Source organism: Zonotrichia albicollis, chromosome 12 (assembly GCF_047830755.1).
Source record: "Zonotrichia albicollis isolate bZonAlb1 chromosome 12, bZonAlb1.hap1, whole genome shotgun sequence".
Lineage (NCBI taxonomy): Eukaryota > Metazoa > Chordata > Aves > Passeriformes > Passerellidae > Zonotrichia > Zonotrichia albicollis.
Window position 1 is genome coordinate 8,264,201 of NC_133830.1, and position 20,928 is coordinate 8,285,128.

The window sequence follows — 20,928 nt, forward strand, 5'->3', positions numbered from 1 at the left end:
AGCTGATAACACCGGGGGGTTTTTTACACCACATTGTAATTGTGTTGGCAGCCTAATTTTCAACACTGCGCTCACCTATGCTCAGTCACAACCGTGTTAATGCCAACTTTCTTCGAAAGAAAACCAAATTGTTCCAGGAGCAAATCTGAATTCAGTGATATTTCTGTCAATCCAGTGGGCTGCCTTTCCTTCTGCCTTCCTTAGGAGACAATCATTGCCTGCTGGGACTTTATGCATAGATTGCTAACTTGCTGTGCATAAGCTGATGCAAAGAATGAGCTTTGTAATTTAAATAACAGACTGTGCAATTGGTGACAGACACACACGGTCATTCACCCAGTGGCAGAAATCTGACAGTGAAGGCTCCAGCATGAAGGAGGAGAAATATATTGCTTTTTCAGGGAGCAGACACACAGCCTGCAGCCATGGACATCTCTTGGAGGACACCATATGCAAAATGAAGCAGATCCCCCCAAAACAAAAGGGTTTACACATATCCTGCTCAGAGCAGAGGGGCCTCCTGTTCTGTGCTGCTTACTCCCATTCCACCTGGCTGGATCTTCAGTCTGCATGCAAAGTGAAGACGTTCCTTGCTAGGAGATTGGAGAAATAAAGTGGGCTTTGGTAAAATGCTGCTGGTGGCTCCATGATCCCTGAGAGGGGCAGCTGGGGAGGATCCATCAGCTCAGGAAGGACAGCCCCTCTCTGCCAGGCAGGGTCACAGCCACCAACAATTCCTGCATCATCACTGGGCTCCCTCAGCCTCCAAACTGGGCCTTTTGCCCCTGGACACGGTGATTTACACCCTGAGCCACTGGTGCTGTGTCCCACAGTCCCCCTGAGTGCACTGAGCATCCTGGGGACCCTCAGCTGGAGCAGTGCAAGGGGAGCAGCCCTGGGAAACACCCTGTGCAAAGCAGGGTCACGCTGCAGAGCCAATACCTGTTCAGGTAAAATAAACCTCCCTAATCTGGTATATCTCATTTGCATAACAACAAAGTCTTTGTTTTGGGTTTTTTAAAGGTTTATAAATACCTTTTCTTTTTTCGAAAAGAAACAAAGTCTCTGACAAGGCCTTTCATCATAAAATCAGTACAAACAATATTATAATACATTAGACTTGGAAATTACAACCTGTGATTATGCATCAACTAATTAAATTAGTACTGACAGTTTTCAAAGTGTAGGAGAAAAAGGCAAAATACATCTCTTGCTTTCAGGGATGATTTTTCCTGGAAGAAGTGAAGACAGACGAGCTGTGAGTGCTTTCTATCTGGGAATGAGGATTCACACAGGAAACTCCCACACCTGAAACACAACCTCTGCTGATGCTTGCCAGGAAATCCATTTCACAAGTGGGAGCTAAGGCTGGTCAGCAATGAGGAATAAGCAATAAGTGAAAGCCCTGCTTCTAATGAAACCCAGGGAATTTGCCCTAGAAAAGACCAGGTACAGCTCCTGTGCCACTGAGCAGGAGCCAGCAGCCTTCTGGAAACAGATTGAGTTTCACTGTTCAGGAAGATGAAAGCCTTCACTTGGCTGAGAAACAGCATAAAAACAATTCACAAACGAGCAAGACAGAGTGTATTTATGCATAAGTAGCATTAATAGCCTTTGAGGGCTCTTTTAATAATTTAGGGTTGCTATGCAACACACAGGTCCAAACATGATTCCAGCAGCAGCAGAACTGAGCAGCTCCTCTGGTGGCTTTTACAGCACCTGGAGGGAGCCTGCACAGCCACTGGGCTGCACCCAGCAGGCTCCCAACTGCCCAGGGCCAAGGGAACAGGATAAAAGGCAGCCCCTGTAGAGTCAGTGCTCTGAGGAGCTGCCCATGAGAAACATCAGGAAGATATGAAACTTTTGTGATAAGGAGACAACAGCATGGGACCTCTGCAATAAGATGACAACAATTGGAGACCTTGGCGTGATTTGGCAAAAAGGACTTAAATACTGAACTATATGACCCCGTGGATTTGGGAAAAAGGACTTAAGCGTCAACCATTGTGGTCCCGTGGTGATTCAGGAAAGAAGACTCAAACATTAAGCAACGTGATCCCATGGTGATCTGGGTAGAGAACTGCATGGGGAAAAGTAAGAAGGGGAGAATTTACTAAAGCAACTGTACGAACTGGAAAAAGAATAGTTCTATTATTCAGCACTGTGTGTTTATTGACTGGTGAAATATATTAATTGCAGCTATTAATGTTTGCTAAGCATGAGTATAAAAGATTTTGAAGATAAGTACTTTGTAAACTGAGAAAAGCTGCAAAACTGAACCAACACTTAGAAATATATATTCATACTGTAATATGTTGTCTGAACATTTGTATAACTATTAGTTCTAAACGAAATATATGAATGTGTCATAATATTAATTTAGTTGAACATGGCCTTCTAGAAATGCTGCAACTCCGTAATTAAAAGAAAAAGGGGAATTGTAGGGTGATAGAATATAAGAAAATAAAGAAAATAAATCTTACCCCTAAGGAGTTGCAGCTGGGCCAATTATCAAAGATTGTGAACAGGCCTGACTTTAACAGGCCACAGCTTTAAGCAGTGAGAAGAAGATGCTATAAAAGAGTGGGGTGGCTGGGTGAGAAGGGGACTGGAGTCAGTTGGCTGTTTTGTGAAGAAGAAAGAGTCAGAGCTCTGAGGAGGTGCCCACAAGAAAACACAAAAACTGTATGAAACCTTTGTAATAAGGAGACAACAGCATGGATCCCCTGCACTAAGATGACAAAAATTTCCCCAGAGCTCTCACCTGGGCTATCAGGAGGTGCAGATCCATCAGGTTTAAAACATCCAACTTTCAAAGCCAACTTTCTGTCCTCTAGTACACATCAGATAAACAAACCCAGCATAGAACAAATCCAACCTGTACTAAAAAACCTCCTGCAGCCAGCAAGTATCTCCTGCATATTTTATCCTGTAATCCACTGCACTAATACTTAACCACCACACCAAGCAGGTGGAAGTTTGAGGGCCATTGAGCACCGTGAATTTTCCCAATGCATCACAATTACCAAAACACCTGTGCTAAATAACTTTGCGCTGAGGCACTGTGAAAATTCACAGAGTGCTCAATAGCCCTTGAAATTTCTCATTTCTACCTGGCAGCAGAGTGGCTGAGCACTCACACATCACCCAGCACACACAGACACCGGAGCAGGACCTCGGAAAGGCCTTTTCTCCTCGGCAGGATGTTCTGCCATCCCTGGGATTTGCAGGCTGCTCCTACTTTGTCTCTGCAATTACACTCGCTGTGAGCTGGTGAAGTCTGTGTGAGCAGGCTGGGCACAGCCGGGCTCCCCTGTCCCTGTTCCCCAGCCCAGCACAGCTGCCCGTCCCAGGCCCTCCCTTCTCCTGTGGCAGGGCCAGGGCAGAGGCAGGAGAACACAGCAGCCATTACAGACTGAACCCCAGCTCAGGGCGGCCTCTCCCCACAGCCCCTGCCCGGCTCCTGCACACCCAGAGAGGGACCCAGGGCTTGGCTTCCCTCGGGGCTCAGCGGCAGCTCGGGACAGGCCAGGCCCTGGCTGAGCCGGGCCGAACTGGTTTGAACCGGTCGGAACCAGGATGAACTCGTTTGAACCAGTCAGAACCGGTCAGAACTGGTTTAAACCGGTTGGGACAGGTCAGAACTGGTTTGAACTGGTCGAAACTGGTCGGAAGCTCTGGCGGGGATCTCCAGGTGCTCAATGCATTCCATCTGTCCCTGTCCCTGATCAGAGATGTCTCGGCAGTGAGCAGCAGGGCCCTCACATAGGGAGCAGTAAGCAGAGGTTCTGCACTCTGGCAGTCCAAAGCATCTCCAGCTGCAGTGTCTACAAACCAAAGGCATTTCTACAGGGAAATCAAATCGCTCTTGGTGCAGAACTGAGGTCATTCGTTACTCAGTGGAATAATTTACCTGAGGATGACACATTCTCTGTCACTTCAGCTCCTTAGGTTGGACCTCTGTGGGACATCTGAACTCCACCCGAGCACCTTCGTTTTGAAGGCTGGAAAGGCAAGGGGAAGTGTTGCAGGAGAAATTGTTAGTGCAGGCTCTTGGGGCTCCTGCATGTCACCATGTGTCCCCAGAGCCCAGCAGTGCCAGGCTTTGTCCTGCTCTGTGCCCCTTGCTGCTCTAACGGAGCAGGACAGCAGCAGAACATCTGCTCACGGGTGGGGGGAGCGTGGCCGCTCTGTCCCCTCTGCCATCCCCACTGCGGGACAGGAGCTGCCCAAAGCACAGCTGCCAGGCTGGGATGGGTTCCACATCCTCCCTGCTCCCCAGCTTGTATTGCTTTCCATTGTGGGCACAGGCAGCAGCTCCCCTGGACAGGTCCATGGCTCATTTTACAACCATAACTCTTGGTTTCCACCACTGAGCAAGAGTCACCCAAGCAGCCCCTTGGAAACCTGGGGCTCGCTGCTGCCTCTTCACACACTTCTTCCCAGCCAAAATGCAATCAGAAAGAGGAACAGGCTTGCTCTGTCTCTCCCCAGCTCATTAGGCTGATCAAACATTGCCTATGCAAGCCTGGGATGAATTTGGCCAACAAGGAAAGAGGTTTTGCCTGCCTTGTAGGTCTACAGAATGGGCTCCCTGCTTTTCACTGCTTCCCAAAGACCCTTCCTCTGCCCCATGGATGTGACAGTGATTTGGTTAATCCAGAAATGGGTACAATGACATCTCACCAGCCACTTCCAGTTCATCTGTGGGACTGCCCAACCTCAGCTTCTCTCTAACAGCTCCACCACTTACTTGTAAAATGTTGCCATGATAATGAAGTTGAACTTCTATAGCAAATCTGTTGATACAAGTACTATAAACCTAATTTTCAGGGTTGCTTAGCTCATTGCTAAAAGGTTCACTGCATCTCTAGCAACCTCCAGCTGAAATCCAGATTATTTTTCAAGAGATGACTTTTTAGAAGCCTGAGGCTTTTATGTTACTTCTTGTATTTTAGAAAAGACATGTTTTGGAGCCCTTGACACAAATAGGAGGTGAAGTTCAATGGTCCCAATTTAAATGTGTTTTAGAGTTAGTGATGTTTAAATATGGTTATTTTTGATACATTAGCATAAGAATGTGGGGACAAAAGCCCAATTTTTCTCATGAGGTTTTCTAGGAATTAGACACTTCTGATTATAAAATTATACAAATGCATCAATTCAGTAACACTAAGTGAAATAATTTAAAAACTCAAACAAACAAAAGAGAAAGGAGCAAATCACATATAGACACAAACACAAATCACATACAGACACAAACACAATCACATACACACAAACAGAATCACATACACACAGACAGGGGGGTTGAAACCTGGCTGGACAGGCACAACATCCCCCTTTGCCTCAGAGCTCCATCACCCACAGACTCATCCAAACCAGGGGCAAAAGAACCACCAACACCAAGCTCTGGAAAAGTAACTTCCTGCTAAATCCCCAATTAATGAGGCTGCCTGGCAGATTCTCTAGTCCACAAAAAAATCCCAAGGCCCCCCTAACTGTCCACTCACCGCATGCACGAGGGTCCAGGAGTATTGGAATATTTACCAATATTGCCGGATGGGACGTGTCTGAGCTGGTCTGGCCCTTGCTGCTGAACCAAATAGCAGCACTGTGGTGATTTCACCCTAGAGACACCTTTGGCTGGCTGAGTGCTGCAGCTGGGCACTTGGGGACAAGGCCAGGCTTGCAGGAGCTCAGGTTTGCCTTGGTGGAGAAGCTTTAAGGCGATGGTGAAGGAAAGGAGTTGGTTCTGATGGAGGGTTTGGATCCAGAGCTTGATTCTGGCCCACAGGCCTCTGAATCCACCAATAGTTCCAACAGAACTCTTTAACCGTGTGGTTGCTGTTCCTTTTAACCCAGGGGAAAGGGGCAGGGAAGGGGTAGGGATCCCACTAACCAGGTACAGGAGGGGAGGTCTTAAGGGACAAAGGACACCTGGATGGCCCAATGTCTCCCCAGGGGTAGGGGGCATCCTTTGAATCTGCCCAATCCCTTCTGGAATGCCAGGATTGACAGACTGTGCTGGCAGGGGAAAAGAGAGGAGGCTGACACACCTGGGGAAGGAATCTTCAGGGAGAAACCCGGGATGTCTGAGGCAAACCATGGCACCACACTGCAACATATGAGCCCAGCTGAGCTCCAGATGCCCCTGATGAGCCCCACTCTGAGCTGGGACTCTGCAGGGCAGCACAGGCACCCCCAGCCTGCCTGGGCTCCAGCAGCCTCTCCACCAGCTGGGCTTGTCCCTGCCTCCCTCTTCTGTGGCCACAGGCACCTGGTGAATGTGCTCTTGCTCTCTGCCACTGCTCATCTGCAGACAGCAGGACTGTGTGACCTCAGGGCTGCTTCATAAATTGTCAAACAACTGCCTGGGCAATAAAACAATTTATATTTTCCATGTGTTTTGGTGTATTTCTTGTTAGGTAATAACAAAAAACAAACATTACATTGCTCTGAGTACATAAAAGGCTTATTTCACTGATTACCCAGGCTTTAATTTTCTTTAAGCAACTCTAAGTGGGTGGTATTTGGGTGCAATTAGCCATCCAATAATCACAGTATTGCAGCCAAGAACCATTGCAGGCTGTCCAGAAGTCTCATGACTTCACTATGATGCACGGAGAAGGACTAATCAAAGCTCCATTATAATTAAAACAAATCCAATGGCCTGCTCATTAGGTCAGTGTGGACAAAAGTGACTCTCCAATGTCTGTGCTGGAAGGTTCACACAGATGCTGCTCTCTCTGCAGCGAGCAAGAGACCACTCCAAATGTGACTGGGAGGTTGTTTGCTCTGTAGTAGGCACCTGAGTTTTATTTGGCTGGCTTCTAAATGATTCCCCACTCCTTTCTGATTAGGAGAGCTTTCAGATCTTACACCCACAGCTCTCAGGCTCTTTGTTCCTCGGGAATTCTTTTCTAATTAAAAAATAAAAAATAAAAACACACCAAAAAAACCCCTCACATCTGCAAACAAAAATGCAGGAAGACAGCCAAAAATCAGATTAACATTTAGCTGTGGCTGTATTTCACTGTGGGCCTGTACACATCTTGTACAGAGGCAGAGGCCCTTCTGCTCCGTGTCCCCTGGAACAGGAAGTACACGTGCTCCATCCATAATTGATGGCCCAGCTCTTCCACAAGCACCAACAACTGCATCTGTTCCTGCCTGCTGAGGGTTGGACCCTCAGGGTTCAGCTTCACCACACTAAAGCTCTGCCTGCAAAGCAGCCACCCAGGACACGCTGGAGCCAGGCTTCATCTCCAGGTGATCCAAGGCTGGCTTGGATCCAGCCTGTCCAGGCTTGATCCCAGGTGCATCCAAGGCAGCAGCAAACACAACCACACTTACACTCATCCTCTGAAATCAATGCTGCCTTTGGCACCCATTTTGAGGGCAGTGAGCTTGGCCCCCAGCACACAGCTGTCCAAGTGCTTAGGATTGGGACTAAGGCCTCCTGAAGCCTCAAGCAAGCTGAGAGCCTTCAGCACCCCTGCCAAAGTGAATTTCTATGTGATTGCAGCCTTTGCACTGCCCAGAGACAGACACAGCCCAGACACAGCCCAGCACTGCAGAGCTGGGCCTGCCCCAGACACTCAGCACTTCAGCTCCAGCAGGGCACAGCCATGCTCCTGGCAGCCAGGCTGCTGCTAAAAGGCATCCAAAGTCACCTGGAAATGGTTTCATTGCCTTGTTACCTGGTGCATGGAGTGAGAGATGCCCTGAGTATATCTGTTCTGCTGAGGTAACCAGAAAGAAAGCCTCACCAAAGCAGGCTCTCTACTGCCAGAGCGTGGTTTTGATTTTCAAGGGAACACAAATATTTTTTTGGGCACAGACTTGACCTGAAAACAATTCTCCATTCCTTTTTCTTTAATTTGTGCTTCTCTTCACCCAATGAGACAGTCCCCTCCTGTGGCCCCTTGAGAGGATTCTCAACAAGAAAAAAAAGAGTTTGGGCCCACCAGAAGCATCAGAGGCTCTGGATGTGCCCTAGGAGAGCCCCCCATGCCAGGACCTTCCATAGCTGGTGGCCCAAGCATTTCATGGCAATATTCTTCAGTCAAAACAGAGCATTCTGCACAGGGAAAACCCCTGAAAATAACACCCACAACTATAGAAATAAAACTTCTTTGTCAAGAACACCCCCACATAGGTTCAAAACACATTGGTTAGAAGAATACACCCTGATGTACCTGGTCTGTTTTCACCTCGGTGTTGTCTGCTTCTCTTTGTTTTACATGATTCTCCTGTACTTTGGAGTGATCCATGTAAAACTAAAGGGATAACATGAAGGGAACAAAGCTGGATAAAAACCTTAGAGTACTTGCCAAACTGAAAAAATAAAAGAAAGAAAGAAAAAAATGAAAGAAAACATCAAGCCAAGCCAATCCAAATATCCCTCTACTTTTGTGTGCTTTGTTACATTAAGTTTATTTTATGATTCATTTGTAACAAAGTAGGGTGGATAATGCAGACTTGCATCACAAACCTCTGCATGCATAAGAAATCACTTATGTTCCACAAAGCAGGATGGGATAACAAAAATAGAGTCCTCTCATTTGCAGAAGTGGTTGGTGGTCCAAGCCTGAGTGCCAATCTCTCAAGGCCAGTTCCTCAGGCAGTGCTGAACTGGTGGCTCTCACATGGAAGTGGTCATGTCCTCACCAGAGCACTCCAGCCCTGTGCAGACAGCCCAGCCCTGTGTATTCAGGCCTGCCAAGACATCCTGAAAGCACCTCTCAGAGCACAGGGTGGATTTGGGGCAGCTGCCTCCAGGTGATGGCCCAGGAGACACCCACATGTGGGTGGGCCAAGAGATCTCCCAGAAAATGCTGGGACATTTCAGCCCTGTCTCAAAAGTGCCAGCATGGCAAAGGGCTGAGGCTGCTGAGGTCTGAGTCTGGCTCAGGGATAATGTTTCAGTTCAGGGTCAGCTCTATCTCCACCTGGGTGACACCCAGGCTCTTTTAGGGTCAAAGCCCAAGATCTCCAGGCTTTGCCAACATAAAGGAAAACATCCCCTGTCCAAGCTGCTTGTATTTCTGACTGAAAGCATTGGGTGGACAAACACCAAGGGGAAGCAAGCAGATGGTGATATCACATAAAACAGACCAGGCTTTGCAGATGAGTTCATTGCCCTTCCAGCACTAGCCCCTCACACTGCAAAATTCTTGTTTCCTTAACATTGCAAATATTTCACTCACAATTCTATGGGGAGTTGGGTCTCAAACATATTAGGCTTTCTTAATATTCAACATTTCTACATGCTAATCCCTGGCTGTGCCTGCCACTTGTGTCCTTCATTCAGGATCATGGAATGCCCCAGGGAAGCAGGGAATAATCCCAGCTCCCACCCTGCTCCCAGGAGCTGCTCCAGGAACGATAACCACAGTGCTGGAGAGGGCATCTCCCAGGTGACAGGCAGCCAGAAACGAGCTGAGCAAGCAGGAAAAAAAGCATCCAGGGCTGTTTTGCAGGAAGGCTGCAGGTGTTACAATTATTGTAGGAGTTTGGCAAACCAGGGGAACAGCACACGTTCCTAAAACGACAGCACAGCTTTTATACTTTCATTGCACATCTGTGCATCAGTGTCTCAGCCACTCTCCCAGGCATTTCAAAAGCACACCAGAGCCACACAAAACCTTGGAGTGAAGTTCCAAACTCTCAACAAAGTGATAAACGGGATCAGAACCTGCTCTGCTGCCTCACACCACCCAGACCAGCTGCTGAGGATGGGAATGTGTGGCACAGTGAGAGGTGATCCAAGGGGATGCTTCATGGTGCTGGGGCTGCTACAGAGAGGGGAACCTGTCCCTGCTGGACACTTTCAGCCATTGGGCTTGGTGAATCCTTGCCAGCTATGCAGAAATAAGAGCAGAGCATTCATTTGATGCCTTTTGCAAACTAACCCTGAGGGAAGAAGTAGCCGACAGGAAGGGTTTCCACTTCTCCCAACTCCAACTCTCCATCTTCCTTTTTTGTTTATTGTTTCACCTCATATTTTAAAATACTTGCCAATTTTCCCAAAACTTCTGTGAAAGAATATAGATTCTTTTCTGCTATGAGACCCCAGCAATAAAGGAACATTTATTAGAGCAAGTATTTCCCCATCTCTTCTGAAGCAGAATTTCTTCTTTGGAAGGAAAACCCAAGCAAGTTTACCAGCTTTTGCTTTTCTGCATCCCGTAAACACACATTACCATTTCATGCTCACCAATCCTGCAAAGGGGCACTAACAGTGCATTCAGAATGGTTTTCCTCCCTTACCAGCTCCCTGTGGTCCCATCCAGTTTCTGATCGGAAGGGCAGTCAATAGAGAAGCCCTGCCATCCATCGAGGCTCCCAGTGACAGCAGCAAACCCACCATGCTGGTTTGTTACCCACCATCAGCAGCTGGCCTGGGCAATGCCAGTGCTGGTTTGGATGTTTGTGTTTGAGTAGCACAGCAGTGAGGGCTGGGGGAGCCAGCAGGGCTGTTCAGTGCCAGGCTGCACAGATTCACTCCCCGGGCTCTGCAGCTCCAGCACACAGCACTTTTGCCAACCGCCTGCATGGGGGTGGATGTCCACGGCACCATTTAATTGCTCAGAACAGCAAATGGGTGAATTTCTGGCTTGTCAAGGACATTGTACAGAAAAGAGACATTATTAATCTCTCCAAATCCTAGCTGGTGAGCAGGGCCTTAAAACAGCTGAACAGCAAAGCAAACACACTCAGCAAGTGGGCAGTGTGCCACGGTGAGGGACAGCATGGACAGGGCTCCAAGGGAAGGTGCTGCTGGCTCCTGAGCTCTTCTCCAGCTAATAAATAATGCTAAAAAGCCTGGCAAGAGGCAGCATAAACAGAAGGTGCTGCTCCATCTCATATAGCTTTCAGAAAGAGGGATATATTTTCTTGAGGCATCACAAATGTTTTTTATGCACCCCTGCACTGGCAGTGCCAGCAGCTGCTGGTGCCAGTGGGGTGTGCCAGTGCCTGGCCTGCAGGAGGCAAAGGAGTGCCCTGATGCTACCAGGGAAAAGAGGTGCCTGGCTGGCCCAGAACTGGCCTGAGAGACTGCAGACAGCAGGGGCTGTGTAGACAAGCTCTGTCTGCCTATCCCACAGCCAGTGGGATCTGTGCTCTGCAGCGTATCTGTGCTGGCATGCTGGCTATGGGAAAGGAGCAGGACATGATAGGAAGAGCTGGTTTGCAGGGAGCTGAAAAGAGAATCCCATCCTGCCTCGCTGAGAGTTTTAAGTGCATTTTAAATTGTAATGAAACCAATTCTCTAAAGGTTTTGGCAGGAGAGGTCTGCCCTTGCAGGGAAGCACTGCCCACCCATGGAGGATTTATTCCTCTGTTACCTCTCTCCTTGGGTCACCAAGTTCCGTCACTGCAGAGAACACAGCTGCACAGGGAGCAGCTCAGTCCAGGGCTTCTCATCACACCAAGGAAGGTTCCAGGCTGGAAGAATCAGTTTAGTTAAGTTAGTTTCGTTTCATTTAGTTTAGTTTATTGGGTTTTTTCTTAACCCAACACACCCACTGGTGGAGGAAGGGGTGGGAGCCCCTGAGAGACACAGTGTCCCCATTTTCTCCACCTGCCCTCACATCACCATTTTCACTGCCTTTAACTCAGCTCAGCCAGTGAGTCTGAGCCCAGGCTCACCTTGCTGCACACCCACTGCTGGACCCCAACTGCCCTCCTGCTCCCTTTGTCCATCACAAAACCACCCAGTCAGTCACACCACTCCCTCAAACCAGTGACTTTTGAACTTAGAATCAGATGCACAGCAAAAGCAGCAGCAGGTCCAGGCTCCAGCCAGCACAGCCCAGCACCTCAGAAAGGATGAGCTGACTTTGTTCCAGCAGGCAGCTAAACCAAACAGCTGCCAAATGCAGAGTCCTTCCCCACAGAGGCTCTAAACCTGTGTTTGGGTATTTCAGGAGCACAGAGCTCCAACCAGCACTGAGAAGGAAACACATCACAGGGCCAAACCTCTCCCAGACAGCACACTGCCTTCTGCTAATGGTCTTAAATCCTTCTTAACCACAGAAGTGCAAGAAGCAGATTTGGAAATAAAGGATGATAGTGGTCACTCAGCAGGGGATGGCATTATCCTAGGTGAGCCTCCCCCAGGAGGGCAGCAGAGATCATTAGAGGAATTGCTTGTCCTTATTTAAGCCTCCCCAACTCTACCAGGAGCCCAGCTGACCTGCTGTTATCTGGTGGGTAAGCACAGATACAAGAGACTCATTACTCTAAGCTAAGGCATTGCAGGTCACTGTGCCACCTAAGAAGTAAAAAAGATAAAAGATTCCCAATTTTCCTGCTTCCTGGGAGCAGCAGCCATTTTGCACCTCCATAAAGCAGGTCTCATCTGAGCAATTTGGCCTATACAATAAGTAGCCAGCACTAACTAGCTGCCAGCTGAACACTAGCAAAAATGTTATATTCCTTCTTCAGTCCTATTTTTAAGCACTGACATTAAAAGAAAAGACACAGGGGAATTAAACCTGTGGGAAGTCTTTAAGAGAGAACACATTTCTTCCACCTGCACTTTGCAGATAACACCCTACATTTCCAGCTTTTCTGATTTATTCCCACTCGTTTTTCTCTTCTCCTACCCACCCAATGAGTGGGATATTAGCAGACTAGGCAGACTGCAGACACCTCTCACAGGTAGATAGTTCATCCTACAGATGAAGATCTCTTTTCCAGCTGCCTTCCAGCTCATCCTCACAATTCTACATCCCTCTCTTAAGTAGCAAAGTTCTTCCTCCTAATGAGCCCTCAGGTGATGCACTCCCCACCTGATCTGTCTGTATTAACAACTTGGCTGCTCCTAATAGAGGTGAGGTTTGGTTTGGTCTGGTTTAGTTTCTTTTCATTTCTTTGGTCTCGTTTGGTTTGGTTTGGTTTTCCAGGTAAATATTCAGATTGGCAGCTGCAGCCAAGAAACAGTCTCAGAAAATTTTCGTGGTAAATGGGCACAGAGGAGGAAATTAAACTATAGGATGTCCTGGCAGACTAGAGACATGCAGGAGAGCCAGGCAGTCCCATCAAAGCCACTGCTGCCAGGCAAAGGCTGTCTGGAGGAGGAGGGACATGGCTCCAATTTTCATGCAGGAAAGTCAGCTGAAAGGAAAAGCAGCTGCTCTCCTTAGGTAGTGCTTTAAACAGGAGATTTTCTAACAATTTCTGTTCTTTATGACTGTGCTTTACAGGATTTTTGCTTGAGACAAAACTGATGCTCCAGGCCAAACAGTGCAGCCAGGAAGTGACAACTCCCCAGGGATTTCCTCTGGCTGCTTGCCCGGGCCCTTCCACAACTCCCAGCAGGGCATGTCCCTCTCTCAGAGCCCAAGAAGCACAGGCTTGAGTAGGCCTGGCAATTCCTACCAAATTGGACAGGACAGACAAGAACCCTGGATCCAGAGGGTCCATAGCAAAGCCCAGACATGGAGTTTGGGCCAAATCCCACCAGAGGTTTGCAGGGTGACTCAGCTTGGGTCTCTCTGTCCAAGCTATTGTTGAGACATGCTAACAGGCATTTCACAGGGTCTCCAAATTACTAAATTGGTTAGGATGACTGGCAAGGTGGCCCCAGGGCTGTAGTCCTCTGAACAGAAAGAAACATAGTCCTCCCAGGATTTTAGAAGCAGTGGGAACCTTAGAGAGAAGAATTCAAACAATTATTATCTCTCTTTCTGTAACCATTGTTTATAGATATGGTGCTCCAGAGTGTGCTATTCATAGTTCACCAACCATGTGAGAGAAGATTCCTAATGGCCAATCAGATCTTAGGTCCACCATTGTTTCTATAAGAACTGTAGATTTCTAATAATAAAATGTCTTTTTCATGCCTTCTGATGATGGGGTCTCTGTATCACCTTTGCCTGTCCCCGATACCCTTTTGGTGATACAGGGCCACCCTCCTCCCAGGATTGTCCTCCTCCCATGACACAGCTCTCCTCCTTCAGTGCACTGCAGCAAAGCAAAGGTTGAAGCACAACTGAGAAACTTCTGCAAGGAGGGTCTGTATCAGCCCAGCAGTGCTGCTGTGAGGCTTGGGTTGAGACCAGAACCTCCAAAGCGGAACTTGCCAGAGCTCTCTCCATGCAGCACCTGAAACTCTGGCTGTGGCAGGACAAAGGGCTCCTGCCATGCAGCAGGGTAAATAAACGGCTCAGTGCCATGCTGTGCAAAGCCTGAAGCACTGATGGCTTCCTCTGCTGCTGTAACAGCCTCATGTCCCCAACTCTTATTAAGGCCAAGCCCCGCGGATCCAAATCTTTGCTGAGCAGAGCCCTAAGTAAGGAAATCAATCATTCTGCAGCGGATTCTCTGTCACCGCGTACTGCGCTGCCATCCGTGCTGCCCAGCCCCATTCAGGCCCTGCAGAGGGGAGCTGCTGCTGCTGCTGCTGCTGCCTGGGGTGCCCCAGAGGGCTCAGCAGCCCTGCAGGCAGCACCCCACAGTGCCACACCCAGCAGGAGCCCCTGGCCTGTGGCATCATGCTGTGCTAATGGCCAGGACAGATCACTGAGCTGCCACAGGGCCCTGCTTGGTGCCAGCGGTGCTGTGTCAGTGACAGGGCAGCATCAGTCACCCTCAAATGGCAGCCAAACGCCTCAGCCCTCCATGCCCTGCCTGCAGGCCAGCTGTGGGAGGGAGGATTACCCTGCACTGCCAGGAGCTCCTCCCTGTGCTGAGCTGAGAGAGAAAAGCCTCAGTGCTGGTGCTCAGCACCCTGCTCCCTGCAGAGGAGCCTCTGTAGAGACCCAGCTGCCTTGTAGGAATGTTCATCCATGATTCAGGGGTTGCAGAAAACCACTGTACAGAACTCAGCTACATGCATGGAAATGCCAGTATTCCTCCGCCTTTCCCATACATGAATTTCAAATACCTCAGCATCCAAAGAGACCTCAGCATCCAAACAGGCTGGAGTAAGAGCTGTCTGCTGTTAGCAGCAGGGACTTGTCTGTGCTGGGGAAGCTGAGAGGCATTGATAGCAAAGGCAGAGCATTGCCACCTGCAAAGTCCATCCCATCTATGTGCAACACAAACTCATGCTCTGAAGGGCACCAGGTGTGCTGGGGAGGGAGAATTGTGCCAGGGGCTATCCCAGACTATGAGCTGGAAGGCTGCAACTGTGCACTGGCAGTGCATTATCTTCCCTATTATATTAGAATATAACCCTTAAAAATTCTCCTTGCCCCTGATAAGACATTGTATTTCTTGTTGGCCTTACTCTCCCTCACCCTACACACTCAGCATCAGCTTTAGCATTGTGGCTGCAATCACTTTATTTCTTTATATTAATTAGTAAATTATAAGTTTTCCTCCCCATGAGCTTATAGGAGCTCAGTCTGGATCTCCCAGTGTTTCCCAGGCAGAGAGGGAGGAATACCTGGCAGCTTGGCTGAGCTCCCACTATTTCACTGGACACAGCAAGGAGCAATCCAGGGAGTTTTGTGTTTTGTGACTTCTTTCTAATGAGGTCAGGCATCATGGTATTTCAGCTGGATTAAGGCTTTGCAATCACATGCCTGGTCTTTGGTTTCCATGAGCTGTAGGGCCTGAGGCTGAATCAGTCACTGCTGTGCTGGAGCTTCACCTTTCCTGCAATTAGCTCAGCATTTCTGGAGCAGCACTGTGGCCTCAGGTGAGGTCCTTGCACCCATCACCAGCAGGACTCAGCTCTGCAGGGCTGACAGGAACACACCACTCCAGGCTGCCCAGGGTCCTGGCCTGAGAGCTGGCAGAGGAGTGCAGGGCTCCTGCACCTCAGCCAGACTGTCCAGGGGGGTTTCAATGCCAGAGGCTGAGAGACCACCATGATTTTTGGGAAATCTTCCCCAAAAAATGAGGGTAGGCGGCTGTGGGAGGGCTGGGGGCACCAAAACAGAGAGCTCCATGTCTCGCTGCCCCACAAAGGTTTCTGCCTCTGGGTGAACCTCAGTCACAAGCACAAAAGAAACATAAAGCCTGCACATTCAGGAGGGAAAGGTAACAGGACACTTCAGGTCAGTGCAAGATTGGAGATGGTGTGAGCAGCTTCCTCCAAGGAGAGATTTAGGGGGCAAACTGCAAACACCCAAGAGCAACTCAAGCTTCCTCTCCCACACAGCTCAGGCCAAGAGGGCAGTGGCCATTCCTTAAAATCCCTGGGAGCAGCAAACTTGGGAGGGGCACAGAGAAAACTGCAGATGAAAAAGGCACGACACACATGTGAGGGGTGAAGGCAGGCACAGCCCCAAAGGCAGCTCTCATCTCCCCACTGCTCCCCTGGCAAAGCACGCTGTGAAATGCAGTATTCTGTGTAGTGTTTTGGAATCAAGACCAAAACAGCTTTCATGGAGGAAATCTGAGTTAAAAGTAAGAGATAACTCAAAGGATGACACATCCTTAGTGCCTGCTGAGGAGCTCCAAGGGGAGCCCAGCCCAGAGCTCTCTGCATACAGAATATACAGAATTGCACTGAGCTGCTCTCCCGGCACTGCCTGGGCACAAACACACTCCATATCACAGCAGCACCTTAAGGCAAGAGCTTTGAAAATCCAGAATTAGATGTTGCTATTAGACATTACAAGAGAAGAGATGCTGGCTTTTCATGTTGCTTCCATCCTGAGACTGGTTTGCACAGATAGGAAGAAGCATTGTGTGTGTGTTTGCATTACTCACCAGGAGTGCAGGTATCAGGAGCACCCATTGATAGCACAGCTCTCTCTGTCATGGACAGGCATCAGCCTCTGCTGAATTCCAGCAGCAAAACTGTCACAGGCAGCATCTGGCCAGAGCTATGTTATATGTAGACTGTAAGAGCTTGATCCAGTTCATTTTCTGAGGAAGAAATTAAAAATCTGAGTTTTAGAGATTTGTGTCAGTAGATAAGAACCAGCTCTCCATGTCTGGCTGGAGCTGTCCTGTCTGTGCACCTCTGTCCCATGCAGGAGAACCCCCAGAGCTGCTACCCTGAGAGTAATAGCAGAAAACAGAGCATTGTTCCAGGAGAGAAATCTGTGTTTGTTCCATGAAAGTGGGACACAGAAACAATTTTTAATCCCAGCATTATTTGCAAATACATGACCTGCTGGCAGATGACTCCACAGTCACTGGGCAGTGCCCTTCTCCATAAATGATCATCAAAGAAAAAAGGCTGAAACAAAGGTAGTGATCAACCCAAAATCTAAGTGTCCACTCATTTACATACCACACTAGAGGCAGAAATGCCTTATAGAACAATGTCAGTAAAAGTTAAACAGAAGAAAGGAAAAAGACTGACTGCTATGTCAAATTATCAGACTGCCAAGGAACAAAACCTTGTCATATATCATTCATGCACTAAATACAGCACTCTCACTGCTGCAGCCTCTTCCTTCCTTCCTTCCTTGGATCGCAACACTGTTTGCAAACATAAATGAATAAACCCTCTCACCTCCTGTGAAGCAGGTAATTTGTTTTTATTAATACATAAATGATAGAGGAAATTAATTAAGGAACAGAAAGGGCAAGAGGCCCAAGATCACACAGCAAGAGCACTTTAATCACTACATTCTGGCCACTTAAGAGTAGTGCTTGCATGTTAATGCTTTCCTGTAGGAAGCCAGCATTTCCAACACACCTCCTTTCCTCAGACTAAGGCCTCCCCCAGCTAAAAGCTAACTTTCCAGCTTTGCAGCATCAGGGACATGGAGCTGTTCTTCACATTCACACCACACCTCTGTCCCCTGGTTTAATTATTATTTATGCTGAATATAAATAGCACAAGAGATGATCCTAAGATGAATAATGTAAAGGCAACAAGAGACAGAAAAACTGCTCCAGTCAGCTCATCTCCTACCTGCTTTATATTAAACACATCTGAGCCCTGGGTCTCTGCATACTAGAGGAGGATGGGTGAGTTTTAGGGCCATTGCACAGTATGAACTTTCCCAATGTATCACACTTACAGAACCTCCCATGCCAAGTAACTTTGTGCTGATCCCCAGTGAAAATTCAGAGTGTTCAACAGCCCTTGAAATTTCTAATTTGTGAGTCCCCACAGAGGAGTGGTGCAGGGGTGCATTTCTTGCTGCATCCCCTGCCTTGGACAGGGGATCAGGTACTCCTTGGAGCCTGACTGCACTGCCCAAAATCTGTGCTCCTATTTTAATTAATAAGCAATGTATATCTATCTGCTTCTCCATTTGCATCTAGTGCTGCTAATGACAAGAAAATACATCTTTTTAAAATGCTAACCTAGTAAGAGGTATTAGGAAAAGCGAAAGCTATTACATGTGCAAATTTCAGAGCAATTAGTCACAGAGGCAGAAGCACAGACAGGAGATTAGTTCTCAAGTCCTCATTCCCATCTGCTTCCCCAGTGGAGCCAGCAGTTTTGCGCAGACCCAGGAGGTGAAGGCCAGGCTCAGCCCCACCAGGAGGTGTCAAAGCAATTTCCCTGCACTCACCCTGCTGTCAGCAATGCCTGCACTCAGCATCTCCCTCAGCCTGGCTGGAATCAGGGCTGGGTGTCAGCAATGCCCTGCACTCAGCATCTCCCTCAGCATCTCCCTTCCCTTCCTGGCTGGAATCAGGACTGGTGCAGGCTGCCAGAGCCTGGCCAAGGGGCAGCACTCAGAACAGGCTCACATCTAAAGAAACAATTTTCTTTCTCCATTTCCCTGCAGCCAACATGATCCCACTGAAGAAAAAAGCACTAAGTGCATCTAGAAAGAGAACACAAATAGCTAAATTCTGTTGGTGTGAAGATTTCTTCCCCTGACAGTGCTATTCTAGATGCATCACTGCATATTTGCAGTGGAAGATGGAAATACTTCTAACATTAAAGATAGTGACATTCTCAATTTATCTCACTTGTGGAAAGGTGTGTGTGGGAGTGTGAGTGACTCTTAGGAACATGTCCTAAGTAGTTTGATGAAGAATAGTACACATTTCTCATAGGATTTTTTTTAATAAAGCTCAAAATTGTAGTAGAAGATTCTTGGCAAGAATTTAGGGGAAAAAAACAGCTTTGGGAAATAAATCTCATACTGTGCTCCTTCTTGTAGGATTTTTGAGTCCTCTATCTCTTTATATAAAAATACATTAAATTATTAAAAAATGGAATCCAAATTATTCTACAGCACTTTTGAGCACTTGATTGCTCCCAGTTTTTAACAAATCTGTGGCTAGGGTTGTGGCAAGGTAAAACTGTGGCTGAACAGTCAGTGTTTGTCACAGATCTGTACCACTAAACTGCTTTTAAAAACAGAAAAAAAAATACAAAGGATCTGGTTTTCAGCATCAGAATGGAGTCTCACTGTTGTCAGTTAAAATCACCCTCCAGGGCTGTGGGGAATTTTTACCCATTTGAGCAGAATCAGCCCCCCCTGCCTGAGCTCTCCAGCCCTGACCCTCATCTCCCCCTGGGGCTGGGGCAGCTCCGTCCCCACCCAGAGCTGGCAGGGACCCCTGAGAGCAGGGCAGGCTCCCAGCTCAGCCTCAGCACATCCACAAGTGCCTCCCCACACCCCAAAGCCGCTCCAATTCCTCACAGGAAATTGCAGACTAAAAGTGCCACAGGGCACAGATGGGGCTCCAGATACGCCCCCCAATACAAGAGCTACAAATGCTCTATTTTCCTCTGGCTGACAATACATTAGCAGACACATTTTTGTTGTTCGTGGATGTTCACAGAAGACCTAAAGATAGCCTAGTATTGTCAACAGAAAATGCAATTCAATTCCCTAAAAATATCAGCAACACAGGCCATGAAGAGTTTGTTTTCCCCCAGTAATGCACTTTTTCATTATTGCCCTGGATTAATATTAAATTGCTAACATAAGGACAAGCAGATGAATCTGTGGCTATGATAGCACAGAAAAATGTCAATACAATGCTTGTACACTGCATGCTCCTTCAGTAGTTAAAGATTCTTATCTCCAGAATATTATAAACTGAAGCACATTGTGAAGATCTCATGCTATTAAATCAAACAGTGCTGCTCATATTGCTTCACTTCTGCCATCAGCCAGGCAGTGCATCACCTTTGGGAAGAAAATTTCTGGGTCTCCTGCACAGGGAAGCAGCATTTTCATAGCTTAGAAGCAGAACAGGAATGTGTTTTCATGCATGCAAATCTGACCCTAACATTGGCAAAATAAAACCCCTAAAATTTGATATCAACCCTAATCCAAACAAGCCCTGCCTCACAGCATCTTTGTAGTGGGGACAAGGAGCTGCCAGTTTTTGGTGACAGGCAAAGTAGTGACTCAAATTCTAAAACATTTAGTAAGACAATGACTTCAGGAGTCAAATGAATTGTATACTTTCTAATTCCACATAAAAACAGCAACAAAAAAAAAAAAAAAGCAATATAGCAACAAACTGCCATGTCAGAAAAAGACACATTCATACATTCTTCCAAGGTGCTTTACACAGACAACCTTTGCTCTGAAAATGTCTTTTCTCTTTCCAGGGTAGCAGCACACAGAGGTGGAGGCTGCAGCCAAATGCCACAAAACTGGATTGAATCTCATTGCCCCACACACTCCCCCAGACCAGGAGCTGACCCTGACAGCTCCAGCTTCACCCTGGAAAAGTTCCCTTACAAACCCTGCTTTTCCCAGTGTTAGAATTCTCCTTGGGTTTCCTTTTTAGCTGGTGAAGGGTGATTTAAGTTGCAAAATACATAATTTCACACGTTTCCAAGTAGTTTCATCACTAAGCCCTATGTAAATACACAGGACCAGAGACTGACAGAAGAAGGTTGCCAAAACCAATCATTTTGAACCAACTAATTGGGAAACACTTTTGACTGATAATTTCATTTTTTTTCTTAGTAGCTGTATTTTACAAGGGTTATTCCCAGTATTCTGCACAAATGGACTTTCCCCATGAGCCCAGTGGCTGGTGTGGACACTTGGCAGTCCCAGAGAGAGAACAGGAGCA

At 47.6% G+C, this 20,928-nt stretch overlaps 1 long non-coding RNA gene across 1 annotated transcript in view; it reads right to left on the bottom strand.

Moving 5' to 3' along the window:
• The window catches only part of LOC113459453 (uncharacterized), a 54,674-nt gene that overhangs the window by 22,734 nt on the left and 11,012 nt on the right, over positions 1-20,928 (bottom strand). Inside the window, exons 5-7 of the long non-coding RNA XR_012582334.1 lie at positions 16,678-16,836; positions 11,355-11,454; positions 3,914-4,004 (exon numbers count right to left, since the gene is read on the bottom strand). This is a non-coding gene — a long non-coding RNA (uncharacterized LOC113459453). The remainder of the gene's footprint in view (positions 1-3,913; positions 4,005-11,354; positions 11,455-16,677; positions 16,837-20,928) is intronic.